This window comes from Salvelinus fontinalis, chromosome 34 (genome assembly GCF_029448725.1).
Source record: "Salvelinus fontinalis isolate EN_2023a chromosome 34, ASM2944872v1, whole genome shotgun sequence".
Lineage (NCBI taxonomy): Eukaryota > Metazoa > Chordata > Actinopteri > Salmoniformes > Salmonidae > Salvelinus > Salvelinus fontinalis.
The window spans coordinates 10,097,607-10,107,894 of NC_074698.1; the positions used below are offsets into that span (position 1 = coordinate 10,097,607).

General features: G+C 40.3%; 1 protein-coding gene across 2 annotated transcripts in view; it reads right to left on the reverse strand.

Annotated features, from left to right (window-relative positions):
• Positions 1–10,220, reverse strand: part of LOC129833051 (protein ELFN1-like) — a 92,724-nt gene extending 82,504 nt beyond the window's left edge. Inside the window, exon 1 of one of the 2 annotated variants that reach the window (XM_055897302.1) lies at positions 10,130–10,220. The gene's annotated coding sequence lies outside the window, so the exon portion shown is untranslated. Of the gene's footprint in view, positions 1–9,089; positions 9,312–10,129 lie in introns of those variants that run through there. The other variant, XM_055897303.1, reaches the window with a different exon arrangement.
• Positions 10,221–10,288: the final 68 nt, after the last annotated feature.

Genomic DNA, 10,288 nt, shown 5'->3' on the forward strand with positions numbered 1-10,288 from the left:
TGTGTGTGTGTGTGTGTGTGTGTGTGTGTGTGTGTGTGTGTGTGTGTGTGTGTGTGTGTGTGTGTGTGTGTGTGTGTGTGTGTGTGTGTGTGTGTGTGTGTGTTTGCTATACAACTAAACAATATGAACAACATCAGTATATTTGGCTTCAACTTCTTTAGCTTTTCCTATCATCTGATATGCATAACGCATTGACACAAACAATGTATTCGGCCAGAGACTTCACAGACAGTGTGCTGTTTCAAAACGACAATGTTCATGTCATTTGTAAATGTGTAACGTATTGAAGAAAAAATGTTTTAGACAGGTTTTTAAAACAAGTAAACAAAAAAGATGATGTTGTGTTGTTATGCCTGATTGAATATGTTTTTAAAAGAATACATTTGCTATTATTGTTACTATTTCTGACAGTTTCTTGGCATGTACATACATTGCTTTATCTTTCCTCTGTATGATGCGGTTGACCTTTTCACCCTGAATTTCTGCAGTGTGCCTCGTATGCATATTCTGCCATCCAAGAGTATGTCATTCAGTGAAGGAAGGAAATACTGTTTCTCGTACACTCACTCAATAAAGCCAGATCAATAAGAAAGCCTCTGAAGTGAGCACATTGACAAACCCGTTATGTATCACCAGTTTTAATGGGTTCTCATGCACAGGATATTCATCAACCCGTGCAGTGCTGCAGCCTGCAGGTATACAGCCCCCGTGGTATTTTGTAGCCCTGCCCTGTAATTACTTTGCAGAGAAGATGGCAAGGGAGAGGGGGACGGGGGGAGGGGGAGAGGGACGTTCAATATGCCTCGCTGCCGTGCCACTTGTGTGATGCTTGTTTGCAAAAGGTTTTCTTCCATCATAAATCAGTCAGCATGAGGCTGAGGAACTACATGCCTGGCACACCAGAACGATTTTCATCTTTGTGCACTCGTATATGAGTTGTGACTGATTCAAATTACCCCCCGAGCCAACCCCTGCGAAGGAAAACTTCTCAACAATTAGACTCCTATTATAATTTATCTGTCTCCTTTTCACATTGACACTCTTCTTCAGCAGGGTGGTACGGCATGATCAGGGGCTCGACTGCTTTTAAACAACAGTGATCTTGAGGAAATTAGACCTTTGTGAACTGGAGACTTTAATAATCAACCCAACAACACTCTGAAACTGACACTGGAAGCAAACTTTTCTCAAGTACAAAATATGTTTTGCATCATCTGGTCCCATTTGTTTCAAGATGTATCAGAGATCTAAATGGCCATCTCTGCCACCTTCAATAAAGTCTCCGAAGTAAACGCCAACACATTTATTTTTGAGACGGGTCCTGGTCACAGCTCAGTAAACGCCAGACACAGTTAATGAGTCAAACAGGCTGCTGATTCAAGGTGAAGTTTGCAAATGCCATTTTGTATGCTTTCTAAAAGATACTATCTCGGCAATTGTGCCATCTTTGCTTTGCAGAATTGAAATACAACAGGACCCAAGGGCAACCATCCAGCTTTAGGACATCAGCTTTTTATTTCCAGCTTATCTGCAATTTCCAGGCTCCATTAGATACAGGAAGTCCTCAACCTTCAGTCATATTGTTTCTTGCCACTGAATGCTCAGGGACTGTCAATAGACTTCATTTTGGATTTCAATTGTCCAGAGATACAATGCAGACAATGCCAATATGACAAACATGTCCTTCAAATCAGAGGCATTTATAGACCCTCCATGTTTCAATGAAATGTTGAACTTGTGTTTTATAGTATAGAACTACGCAGTTTCTTCAGTTGGGATTTGCAAACTGGAATCTCACCTTTAATTTAAACGGATGCAGTTTGACTACAGAACTGTAGCTCGATCTAGCATATGCCACCACAGTGTGGTACAATGCCTGTGTCACAGTGTTCATTGTCTTTAAATGACAAGAGACCGGGTGTGATGTTCACTATAATGGAGAGGTTTTAAACACCGTCAACATTTACAATTGAATTCACCAATCATTTCCATCCATTTCAAACAAACAGATTACAGTCTGCATATGTTAATGAGAGACATTTATCAAAGGCACATCCCACTGGGCATAAACTGGTTGAATCAACATTGTTTCAATGGAATTTGTCAACGTATTGTGACATGGAATCTACGTGGAAAATACATTGGATTTGAAAAAAGTCATCAAAGCGGTTGTTTTGAGGGTGAAACTTGTTTTGAGGGTGAAACTTGTTTTGAGGGTGAAACTTGTTTTGAGGGTGAAACTTGTTTTGAGGGTGAAACTTGTTTTGAGGGTGATTATGTCATCATGGTAACCACATTTCAGCATAGACAAACCTTTTATAAAATATATTTAATGTTGACCTTTAAAATATATGTCATGTTCACCTTTAAAACAACGTCAGATCTTCAGCACTATATCCACTATCAGAAAAAAAGAAGTCCTACAAGAGAATTGACACATCTACAGTGACCCTTTGGTCTCCCATCCAGGTTGTTAACCAAGCCCAGCCCTGTTTACCTAAGATATGTGTCACTGACCATTGCCAATGTGCTATTTTGAGAATAATTGTTGAGAGCTCTAACATTTAAAACGAAATAGATTCACTGTTGCTGTCAAAGTCATTCCATTTTAACAGAGCAAATGAAACGTGACCATACTTTATCACTTACAATATATCATCAATGATGCTATTTAGGCCTATATAGCATTTGCAAAGTCATTAACAGCAATTGTTTCATTTCAACCCAGAATTCAACCAGAAATAGACAATACAATAGACCTAGGGTTTCAGGCCCTAGTTGATTTCAAATGTAATGATAGGTTTGAATAATGGTTGAAAGTACAGGGATAGACATTTGGGTGACAAATAAACCACAAATCCGACATTGTTTTCCATTTGAATTTGGTTGGGCTTTTAGATGGTTGAAAGAATAGTGATAACACATTGGACATTCAACTAAGTTTTGGCTGTCTTTTTGAATGGGTGAATATAGGTTGTAATTTCATTGATCAACGTCTCAGCCAAATGTGACCCAATTACCCACGTTGAAATGACATAGTGTGCCCAGTGGGATGCTTGTTATCCCAAAGGAGAGGGAGGAACTGCAGCACATATGCTACTTCAAGCTGATATCCTATTAGCACCACAGACACTACCCTCACATGTGCCATTTAATTATCTTGTCGGAATTTTAAAGATGATTATTTCACAATTACACACAACTTTTCTCATAATCCTGCCATGTAATACATTTGACATGATAGCATCTCAGATATCTATTTTCCATAGCAGGCCTAATCCTCTTCCTCATCCGTATGAGGTGAGATGAAACACACAAAGTAAAGCACATAACGTATTATTCCCCCTGCATTAATATGGAAAAAAACAAACCTGATTCTTATAGATTCCAGGTGTTATTGCATAATTTACCAAAACACCTCTTGGTGATGAGGCTGACTTGGGTTATGCTGGTCTCACTCAAAGCTCTTGGTTTGTCCACATACTAGTCAACACTCAATGCAAACAGCTATTCATGACATCATATTGTAGCCATAACTGGACTCAAAGTCATCAGTACTTTAAACTATAATAGCAACAGGTCTTAAAACCTCTTGACAAGATCGTTGGTGTTGTATTGAGGCTGTGATCGCTGCAGGTCCTATGCTTCTCTGCGTGATGGTCCCTCAGGCCAAGGCCCCGTACTGATGCTCTCACAGCAGCACCAACCCACTTCTGGGTTAGACCAAATGGGACTCCATGACCTCGCAGCTGCCAATCCAACACCTAAAGGTTACTGCAAAAAAAGAAATGTCCCTTTTTCAGGACCCTGTCTTTCAAAGATAATTCGTAAAAATCCAAATAACTTCACAGATCTTCATTGTAAAGGGTTTTAACACTGTTTCCCATGCTTGTTCAATGACCCATAAACAATTCATGAACATGCACCTGTGGAACGGTCGTTAAGACACTAACAGCTTACAGACGGTAGGCAATTAAGGTCACAGTTATGAAAACTTAGGACACAAAAGAGGCCTTTCTACTGACTCTGAAAAACACCAAAAGAAAGATGCCCAGGGTCCCTGTTCATCTGCGTGAATGTGCCTTAGGTATGCTGCAAGGAGGCATGAGGACTGCAGATGTGGCCAGGGCAATAAATTGCAATGTCGGTACTGTGAGTTTCCTAAGACAGGGAGATAGGATGGACAGCTGATCGTCCTCGCAGTGACAGACCACGTGTAACAACACCTGCACAGGATCGGTACATCCAAACAGCACATCGGCGGGACAGGTAGGCTGAGAGAGGCTGGACGGAGGGCTTGTAGACCTGTTGTAAGGCAGGTCCTCACCAGACATCATCGGATGGCAACAACAACTGCCCGAGTTACACCAGGAAGGCACAATCCCACCATCAGTGCTCAGACTGTCAGCAATAGGCTGAGAGAGGCTGGACTGGGGGCTTGTAGGCCTGTTGTAAGGCAGGTCCTCACCAGACATCATCGGCAACAACGTTGCCTATGGACACAAACCCACCGTCGCTGGACCAGACGGGACTGGTAAAAAGTGCTCTTCACTGACGGGTCGCGGTTTTGTCTCACCAGGAGGGATGGTCAGATTTGAGTTTATCGTCGAAGGAATGAGCGTTACACCGAGGCCTGTACTCTGGAGCGGGATCGAGGGTCCGTCATGGTCTGGGGCGGTGTCACAGCATCATCGGACTGAGCTTGTTGTCATTGCAGGCAATCTCAACGCTGTGCATTACAGGGAAGACATCCTCCTGCCTCATGTGGTACCCTTCCTGCAGGCTCATCCTGACATGACCCTCCAGCATGACAATGCCACCAGCCATACTGCTCGTTCTGTGCGTGATTTCCTGCAAGACAGGAATGTCAGTGTTCTGCCATGGCCAGCGAAGAGCCCGGATCTCAATCCCATTGAGCCCATCTGGGACCTGTTGGATCGGAGGGTGAGGGCAAGGGCCATTCCCCCCAGAAATGTCTGAGAACTTGCAGGTGCCTTGGTGGAAGAGTGGAGTAACATCTCACAGCAAGAACTGCCAAATCTGGTGCAATCCATGAGGAGGAGATGCACTGCAGTACTTAATGCAGCTGGTGGCCACACCCGATACTGACTGTTACTTTGGATTTGGACCCCCCCTTTGTTCAGGGACACATTATTCAATTTCTGTTAGTGACATGTCTGTGGAACTTTTTCAGTTTATGCTTCAGTTGTTGAATCTTGTTATGTTCATACAAATATTTACACATGTTAAGTTTGCTGAAGATAAACACAGTTGACAATGAGAGGATTCTGTTCTGTTTCTTTTTTTGCTGAGTTTAGTCGGCAGTCTGGCTAGCTGACTTTAGCCTGGCTAAAAACATAGCAAGCTAGCTAGCCTTTTTAGCATCCCACATCTCCATGTCAAATAAGGCATGTCTCACACTCAGTTTTCAGGTATTACAAGGAGCTTCCCCTTTTGTGATGAAAAACGACATTGCAATACTGAATCTTGCGTCTGCGTAGAGCTTGTAGAAGCTTAAGACATTCCACTAAGAGGCCCTATTGAGGAGGATACTGATGTCGTACTGATGCTGGGGCCGCTACAGTATTGTGGTATTGTAACTGCAGATTTTGGCATTCTGTTGTACCATATGTTTCTTAGCTCTGTTCACAAAGCATGACTGGTCTCTTTGATTACACTTTACACATTGTTAACCATATACACAGAGCATCTGGGTTTGAGCACGCCAGTATGTCATGCTTAGGTAATTTCTCTACAACATGCAGCACATCTACTGCAAACAATTCTGAAACAAAGCATGGATGCCTTCTTCAAGACAGTCATGTTTTATTTTATCTTCAGTATGATTCCTTATTGTGTAGTACTTTTGATCAAATTTTTTCCAACAAGAGAATAATGCTTTGTTGCCTTGTCCAGGAAATCACCAGTTACCATGGCGGATTAAAGGTACTATGTCTTCACAAAGTTATGCATGTGTTTACTTTATGTCTACGACTACATTGACAAGCTATCACCACCAGTAGACTCATCATCATCATCATCATCATCATCATCATCATCATAAGCATCACTACTTACAGTGTCTTCAGAAAGTATTCATACCTCCTGACTTATTTCACATTATGTTGTGTTTCAGCCTGAATTCAAAATGTATTAAATATATATTTTATCTTTACATAAGTATTCACACCCCTAAGTCAATACTTTGTAGAAGGACCATTGGTGGCGATTACAGCTGTAAGTATTTTTCTAAGTCTCTAAGTGCGTTGCACACCTGGATTATACAATGTTTTCCCATTATTATTCTTTAAATTCTTCATGCTCTGTCAAGTTGATTTCTGCTAGACAGCCATTTTCAAGTCTTACCATAGATTTTAATGCCGATTTAAGTCAGAACTGTAACTAGGCCACCCAGGAATATTTGATGTTGTGTTGGTAAGCAACTCCAGTGTAGATTTGGCCTGGTATTTTAGGTTATTGTCCTGCTGAAAGGTATATTTGTCTCCCAGTGTCTGTTGGAAAGCAGACTGAGCCAGATTTTCCTCTAGGATTTTGCCTGTGCTTATAGCTGTATTCTGTTTATTTTTATCATAAAAAACTCCTTAGTCCCTGGCGATCACAAGCATACCCATAACATAATGCAGCCACCACCATGCTTGAAAATATGAAGAGTGGTACCCAGTGAATTTCTTGTGTTAGATTTGCCCTAAACATAACACTTTGTATTGAGGACAAAAAACGTTTATTTGTTTGCCACATTTTGTTGCAGTTTTACTTGAGTTTTTGTTTTGTTTTATGTATTTATTTCACCTTTATTTAACCAGGTAGGCCAGATGAGAACAAGTTCTCATTTACAACTGCGACTTGTTACTTGTTGCAAACACAATGCATGTTTTGTAATATTATATTCTGTACAGGCTTCCTTCTTTTAACTCTGTCATTTAGGTTAGTGTTGTGGACTAACTACATTGTTGTTGATTCATCCTCAGTTTTGTCCTATTACAGCCATTAAACTCTGTAACTGTTTTAAAATCACCATTGGCCTCATGGTGAAATCCCTGAGCGGTTTCCTTCCTCTCTGGCAACTGAGTTAGGAAGGACGCCTGTATCTTTGTAGTGACTGGGTGTATTGATATATCATCCAAAGTGTAATTAATAATTTCATCATGATCAAAGGGATATTCAATGTCTGCTTTCATTCTACCAATAGGTGCCCTTCTTTGAAAGTCATTGGAAAACCTCCCTGGTCTGTGTGGTTGAATCTGTGTTTGAAATTCACAAAGACAGATACAGGGACTTTACAGATAATTGTATGTGTGGGGTACAAAATCATGTTAAACACTATTATTGCACACAGAGTGAGTCTATGCAACTTATTATGTGACTTGTTTACAAATGTTCACTCCTAAACTTATTTAGCCTTGCCATAACAAAGGGGTTGAATACTTATTGACTCAAGCTTTTCATTTTTATTACTTAGTTAACATTTCAAAAAACCTAATTCCACTTTGACATTATGGGTTATTGTGTGTAGACCTGTGACACAAAATCAAAATGTAATCCATTTTAAATTAAGGCTGTAACACAACTAAATGTGGAATAACGTCAAGGGGTGTGAATACTTTCTGAAGGTACTGTGTGTCTTTTTCCAACGGCAATATCGATCTGGACAGCTTCGTCTCCTCCACTCCTTACCGTCATGAGAAGCTGTAATTCTTTTCAGTATCCGCAGCACGATCTCACTCTCTTCCACAAATAACCAAGCTAAGGCAACTTGCATACAAAATAGCTGACTCAATCTTCAAGCTGCATAATCAAGATAAGAAAGACAGGGACAGGAAAAGGAGATGCGGGATGCTAATATGAGGCAAAGCTCCAGCGACAGTAGCTATGAATCTGTGTGAGGATGTTTGAAAATCGTCAAAACTCTCCCGGTTTAGCTGCAAATATCAAGTTAGGTTGCTCATCCCAACACCATTTACAAAGACGTGGAAAGTAAATGGTGTCATGAAAATGAGGGGTAAACAAGAGGAATAAAAAAAAATAGATTTGTTTTAATTATTGTCTTCGTAGCATACTGTCTTTATATATACATGTTCGTTCAACATATTGATATAATGCACTTGTGCCAAGTGCCAGGTGAGCGCGTAATAGATGAGTATACCTTTTATTTTACTTGTCAACTGTGTAAGCCGAGGGTTTACGCACCACTATACGCAACAGCTCAAGCTGTTGTCGTAATATGTTTGGCTGAGTATCAGCTGAGCATTAGGCTCTTGTCATGGCAACCTTTGTAAGCGAACCACACTTTCTCAGCACTCATGCAAATAAGGCCTCCTCAATATCGTGAATCAATTTAGAATTTCATTGTCAATGCCACACATTCATCAAATGGTGCAGTTGATCCACAAAAATCATGCAATATACAATATTTGCATATTGGTAAAAAAAAGAAAGAAAAAAGAAAAGAAGATTTGCACAAAAAAAGACGGGGTAGAAAGATATTGCAACAATATTTGTAAACAATATTTACAAACACCTAGGCTATACAATATTACATTTGCATACAAGATGAATAGCAAAGACGCCTTATATTCAACCAAGTAGATGTAGGCTGCACGCTCTGCCTATATCCATAGAGGGTCATATTGTTGTTTGTGTAGGTCTGACTTCAACCATATGAATATGGTACTCTATATCCATAGAGGGTCATATTGTTGTTTATGTAGGTCTGACTTCAACCATATGAATATATGACGACGGATATGAATCACAGGATAAAAACTAATGTTTGTCGTTGAATGAAATCAACTGCAATCCAAAATCTCTGAGATAATTCAATCATCTGATGTCACTTTTATAGGGATAAATCCATACCCTAACTTAGCCTGCCTGGGTGTTCATATACGTCACAAACCCTTATTTCACATGAATTACAAAATGTATTACCATGCTCAGAGGCATGCAACTAAGAGTCTACATAGTCACCGATTAATTATACCCGCGATGTTTAACTGCACATGGTGCAGCAATATGTTACAGTAGGCTAAGTATTTCTGTGTACTGTAGGGTATGTCATGTAGACTCACCAGTACAGATTAGCCCTGTTGACTGGGTCAGTTCCTCGTGTCCTCACGGACCTGGCGCGCCTAGCTCATCGGGCTGTACTCTGGATGTCATACAGTATGTTGCTTATTCTGTAACCTACAATCCTGCACGCAAACTCAAATTCTGAACGTTTAAAAGCTCTGAGAAATTATCCGATAAGGTGTCGCCTTGACGTCAGCAAGGATCTGCGCACTAGTGTACATTTAGCACATTTTTCATAATTTAATTAAATAGGAAAGTAACACAGTTGTCATATAATTCTCAGAAAACCCATGAAGCGAAGCCATGAGAGAAATATCTTCTACGGTTCAAGGCGAACTCTAGCGGTAAAGAGGGTCCGTTCGCTGTCCATGGTGCTGAAATGCATTTCTGGCAATAGTGGCTACTTCAACGTTGGCGTCCCTTTTTACTTTTGTATTCCAATTACATATTACATACAATGAACATGAAATTAGATAATATCAAGATGTTTGGGGGATGGCAACGCTGATTTTGCATTTAGTCAACATGGTTGTGTATTTCTCTATACGGGACAGATTATTATAAAGCTAGCTATATCAAATAACTTAGAAACCACTCTACGTGAATATTATTTTTAACGTGCTACAGTTTAAATACCTAGATCGTTCACTGATCAAATAAACACATTTCAAACCACTTAAACTATGCATGTCATCATAAAGGCATGTGCAAAATGTGTTTAAGTTTTATGCATGCATATGCAACTTCAAACCAGTTCTACATTTTCTACAGCTAACTCAAGGATAAGTGATATGCTACAATGTGTTGCTAACACACGTAGCCATTGGAATATGGCTCATGTGTGAAAACTATTCTTGCTAATAACATGCAATCACTTTTACATCGTTGACTTTCAATGTACTGTGCCGATATTTAAAGACACGACTACAACGTGTACGTTGAATGTGTTAGAGAATTAAGTCGTATTGTGTTTACTGCGGCATTGAAGCGTATTAGAGTACAGCATTCCTCCACTAACCAGAAACATTTAAGCGCTTACCTGCTTACAACAGCGGAGCAGAATCCCTCTAGCCTTTCCCGATCAAAAACTGGAACCCTATGTCACCATGAACCAACCCCAAGACATTTTCAAGGAGGCAGCAGATTTCTGATGAAAAATCCAGGGTTCTGTTGGTCTCGGGAATACAAGAAATGCAGC